This window comes from Heterocephalus glaber, unplaced genomic scaffold (assembly GCF_053883595.1).
Source record: "Heterocephalus glaber isolate CG9 unplaced genomic scaffold, H.glaber_assembly_v1.0 deba00000331, whole genome shotgun sequence".
In the NCBI taxonomy this organism is placed as follows: domain Eukaryota; kingdom Metazoa; phylum Chordata; class Mammalia; order Rodentia; family Bathyergidae; genus Heterocephalus; species Heterocephalus glaber.
In genome coordinates, this window is record NW_028258142.1 from 25,668,379 (window position 1) to 25,674,380 (window position 6,002).

Sequence of the window (6,002 nt, forward strand, 5' to 3'; positions counted from 1 at the left end):
CAGTGGCAAAGCAGACACTGAGGAGAAAGCTGAGCTCTTTGGAGATACATTTTTCTCTACTCCAGGTTTGCTTGGGATTGAAACTGAGCATGCTCACCAAGAAAGTAACTTTTGCCCCTGGATGATTATGTCTCCATCAATTTTCTCAGGGCCTTAGTGGGGAGTATTTTCCTTTTTATCTTTCAAACTTTAAACTTCACCTCATAAGGTTGAATCTACCATTGCTGTTGAGTAGAGTAGGAGAAATTCTTCAGGACATAGTTGTTTTCATATAATAGCATAATCATATTTTTAACAAAAATATGATTATGCTATATGCACTGGTCTGCAATGTTTTTTTGCTTTAAACGAACATACAATGTGGAAACCTTCTACATAAATATACTTTAGTGTAACTACTTAAAAATAATTCCATTGTAGGGCAGTACATACTTGCCTTCAGCAGTCTGAAATTTACTGTATCAACTCTATTTCAAGCTCTGTGATTCTAAACTTAAGAGTCTAGTTCTTTCTGTCAAAAATTTTGCTTGAGAATAGAGAAAAGAGCTGCCCACCCACAAGTTTCCTTTGAAACTGCAGGGAAATGCCCTGGAGCCACATAGAGGAGGGCAGGCAAGTTGACTGTCCTGAATTTTCCAGCTATATTTGCGTGGGTACCCCTGAGTAGGTTTTCTGTGAGGATCTACTTCATTATGAAGGGAATCTGAAGGAAATATCATTACTGCTTGGAAGAAGCCACCTACCAGAGAGGCAGTAGAGCATTGTGGTTAAAGTTAAACTACCTGGGTTTAAATCCAGCTTTGCTTCCTACCAGTGGTGTGATATAAGGAAAAAACTACTGTATCTCATACCTCTATTTTCTCATCTTTAAAATGGGGATAAAAACCAGAACTTTGCAAAATTCTTGTGAGGACTAAATAATTTAAAACCTGAAAAGTACTCCTAAAGCTTGGTACATAGCAAGTGTTTAATTAAATGTTCGTCTCGTCTTGATACAGGCAGAATGCTGAACAGCAGGAAGAGGCAGCTCAGGTGACAAACTGATTGCGGTGAGTTAGGCAGCAGATGAGAATTCTGGCAGTGAGATAAGGGGGCCGGCTGGTCCTCACAGGTGTGCTGACCACTTCCATCCTCCAGGTCTGCAAGCATCAGGCCTCCCTCCCTGTGGGTTTTACCACCCCCCTGCCACACACAGTGCTTGTGGTTTCTCCAGTACAAAACAATGCCAGAGTAGTGTCAAGTATACGAAGGTGGCCTCTGCTCTTGTGCCATTTGGAACCAGCTAATTCTTTGCTGTGGGGCATATCTTGTGCATCATAGGACACTTAGCAGCATCCTTGGGCTCTACCCACTACATGCCAGTAGCACACACTCAGCTGAAACAACGAAAAACATCTCCAGACATTGCCAAGTGTCCCCTGGGAGACACACTTACCCCTGCTTTAGAATCACTGATGTAATCTAATACTGGATATAGAAGTTGCATTTTCTAGCTGCTTCTTGCATGCAAATCTTACCTTTATTAATAGACTGAGAATTTGCAGGCAGGGACAATCTTGTATCCCACCCACCCACCAGCGTGGTGCTGGATCCTCAGACCTCACTCAAGTACTTACTGCTTAACACAAAATAATCAAGCTAGTTGGTTAACATTTTAATTTCTGATTTGTGCTAAGATTGATTTAACTAGAGGTGACATCAAGACTATTTCTGCTAACTCTTGAAATGTCAATTACTTCAAAATACATCATTTACTTAAAATACATTAGCACAACTCAAGATGGGATGGTTTTTGTTTTTGTTTTGGGGGGTTTGTGTGTGTGTGTGTGTCTTTTCTTTGATCACAGTTCTGCACATACTTCACACAATAGCTGGGATGTATAAAGTTTCAGTTCAATTGCCACCTATTCATTTCCTCCCTTACAATGCACTGGAAATATCTCAGATGCACCAAGGATGTCTTTTTAGAGATCCCTTTGTCATTGGTGTCATGTTGTCTGAATTTTAAATCCCTAGAGAGGCTCAGCCAAATAGGAGGCACTGAGGATTTGCTCTGTGCCTCACACGAGGCCTGGCAGTGTGTGCTTATAACAGCCCTGGCAAGAATGCTTGAGGAGACTGTTTGTTCCCTCGAGAGCCTTATTATCCTGACATTTATCACATTCTAATAAATACAAATTCCACACTTCTAGTTTTGCTGCAATTTCAGATTTTATACTTCTTTTTGTCTTGCAAATGGAGGCACACATGTGAGTATAAACACTAGCAGGTGCCTGTAGGAATAAATGTGTATAGCTAGGCTCATCTCTTACTGAAAGCTGCTGTTTACTGTACTGAAGGATTACACTGAGATGAGAGTCACACCTGCCATGACTTTTTCCTGGAGCCAGGGAAAACTTCCTGTCATGGATGATGGGCTCATAGAGGTATACATGCAGGGTCCAAGGCATAGAAGCATGTCCTGACGGAAAGCTCTTGAGAGGTCCTAGGAAGGGACATTTGTATCCTGGACTTGCATGGATCAGACCCTCAGCTTTGAGGATCAGGAGATGAACAGTCACACTAAAAGGAACTGGTGTCAAAGACAGAGTCACATGGCACAACATCCGAGATGAGCCCCAGACAAGGTTCTAATAACCTGTGTGCATTGCGAAATGAAGCTGTTGGCAGGGCAGTGTTCGAGCCCCCAGTGGACATGGCCATAGAGGGCAGGTAGCCATCAGAAAGTAATTTAATGAGCTTAGAGTAAGCATAAAGGGACATGGCTGTATGGTCCAACAATGGACTGTTCTAAAGCCAGGATCCCTGAGGTATCAGTTCCTCCATAAGACACACATGCCTTTCATAGTAACCCAGTAGAATTCTGTCCAATCGGATTTTCTTTTCCATCTTAGGGGCTGGAGATACTTATCTTGTGAGCACATCATCAGGATTTCCATGGTCAACCAATTCTTTTCTGACACCTATTGTCTTAAAGTAAGTTATTTTTCAGATAGCATATTCTCTTCTGGCATGCCACTCAGGAAGCACAGAAGATGTGGGTGAGTCCTAAGACAAAGGAGGGCTGAGTTTTAACCAATGTCATTCTGAGAAACAGGGAAGTGATTAAAATATCAGGTCCATGCAAGACCAAAGAAGAGCAAATTAGGACATCTATTGTTTTAATGACTCTGAATATCTCCACTTGGATTCTTCAAGGGTAGATTTAAGTTTAACTGACAAAAGACAATCTTTTTTCCCTCTCTTTGAAATCTTTGTTTGAGGATGAATGGAGGTGGAAAGGGTCTGCACTTCTGACTGCTGTGACAATGGGTTTAATGGATGCTTAAGGAGAGAAAAAGGTATAAAGTTCATGTCCCCAAGGGAGGCAGCATAGCATGGTGATGAAGAATGCACACTCCTGATTCACAATGAAATCTTAGTTCTGAGTCCTGGCTTTGTCACCTTCTTATTTGGGCAGATGACCTTTCATTATTGCTCTGTTTCCTCATCTCTAAAGTGAGACTAACAACACCAGCAAGGATCATGGTGGGAAACAAATGAGTTAATACAAAAAGTCTAGATCTGAGCCAGGTGTACAGCACAAGCCTTTCAAAGTATTATCCAGTGTGGTTTTCTTCCAAGTTTAATTTTAAATTTTTGATAATTTTCTGAGCCAAAAGAATATTCATCATTTAAGATTGTTTTACATGTCTATGTACAAGTCCATATTTTCTCTCTGAAACATGGGGGAAGGTAAAAGCATATAAAATTTTAGAGTCTAAGAATTTGGAAGATCTTCCTCACACTCTTTACTCTATTGAGGTAGGAGCGTGTAATGAAGGCCACAGAGCTGGAGCCATAGAGGGTAAGCTAAAAGGAATAAAATTCATACTTCCTGATTCCTGACTTCCCACCCAAGAATTCTATCTTATTCTATAGATGGTCACATCTGGTAGTATGTACAGAAGAGTTCTCCTGGAAAAGATTGGGCTTTTAAACATTCCCTCCCCTTCTTCTTTATTTAACTTATAGCAAGATAGATGATAGATAGATGATAAATAAATTATATAAGGTTTTCTCATTGTAACTGTGCCACAAAATGTGAATTGTTCATGAAATTCATCAATAAGAATTTCAACAGGAGAGTTTGTAATCAGTAAGGAGGGAGCTGGAAATGCTAGGGCCATTGCTGTGATGCTGGCCATGTATAAGTAGGACGTTAGCACCTTGAGGTTAAGCATTCCTGCTCGTATCAATACTTGGTGAGAGGAAGTCACAACATAAATGGCTTGCTACCTACAGACATTGCATTTAAAATTTATTTGATGCTAGGATCTTAGGATTACTTAGAAGAATTTAAAGTCTCAAAAACTTTCTGTGAGGAAAAACAAATCTGAAAAGGCTTTATTATCAGGAAGAACAGCAGCATCTGCTTAAGAACACACAGCAACCCTACATTCAGATTAGGACAGGAAGTGAAAAAAATAATATAAAATAACACATCCAATTGAAACTGCGGGAGGACACAGTAGACAGAATGTAATTAGTTGGGTTGACTGTCAGCCAAAACCTCAGGCAGCCACCCCCTTGTTCTTATGAAAACTGCCTGGAGATTTTTAATGATGATGAGCAGTTAGGATCTTCATTTTAAATCTTCTCTGAAATGCAGGGCGCCATCATTCCCTCCAGCAATGCTGGGATATGGTTCTGGGTTGGCAGCAAGAGCTTTCGGAAAGGTGAACCCTACCTCCTTAAATGACAATGACTTCTGTCACAAAGTGAGGTTTCATCAGAGCTTTAACCCCAACTAGTCTGGCTAAATTTGTGATGATGAGTTGGGTGATTTCAAAATGAAGATACTTTGCTGCATGGAATTTAAACATGGGGTTTTGGAATGAGCATCAGAATTGTAGCATTTTTCTCCCAACGGTGTGATGGCAGGATTCTGGATCACATGTCACCACAGTGTTAGTTCCATGTCCAGACTCAAAGAAGCTCAGTGACACAACATGCAAGGACAGTGGCTACTAAACGCTATTGCCACCACTTCTTCAGGGTCCCTGAAAGAGCCACAAGAAGGAAGTGGAAAGATCACAGACACAGAAGCCAGAATAGGTTTGAGTCTTAGCTCTGTGTCTCGCTAGACGGGTGCTCTAGGCCAGTCCCTCAGCCAATCCAAACCTCACACCAATGAAGGGACAGAGAGGCTCTGGGCTCTGATTTCCCAAATCTTTTTAAATGATCAGATCTGTTACTTTCTTGTTGCTGCAGTGGTACAAAAGGTACCATTCATGGTGATTTCCATGCCTGAGACTGGGAATCCAAAAGACCAAGCTGGTCCAGCCCTCCTTCCATGCAGATTGTGTATTTAATCTGTCCTATGGCTAATGACTGCAGCTGCTTCCTGCAGAGCCTGTTATAAGATCTATAAAAGGCCGAGATATTATGGTTTCAGAAGCAGGTAATGAGCGTACACAGAAACCACATGGTTTTTTTCTTTCCATTTCGATTTTTAGTTTGTGGGCTTTCTGCACAGGAGTTCACGGGTATGATGCCAACTCTCACAGACAACAAGGATTTATTGCATTAATAATCTGCAAATTATGGATTCCAAAAACAAAAGGGATTTCACTGAAATTCTACCAAAAAGATGCCTGCACGCTGAGGTTCTCAAGTTTTTCTCTGTGCCCGGTTGAAATTAATTATAAACTATACATATATTTGCATATTAATTATGAAAACATACCATGGAATATATTTAGAATATAGTACAACAGGAAAGCATGGAAACTCATGAATATTGGTACCAAATCAAATAGAATACCCAACTAATACCTGCAAGTAGGCTTAATAATATCTTTCTTCAATGCTATAGGAGTTTAAATCATTCACATTGATAAAGGGTAAGCTCATTTGCAGTTTTTTCTTTCAGATCATTTGTAAGAGTGTCAACTTGAGCTATGATGGAAAACCTATTCTGAAATGAATTTGAATGTTTTGGGCTAATAGTCATCAGCATG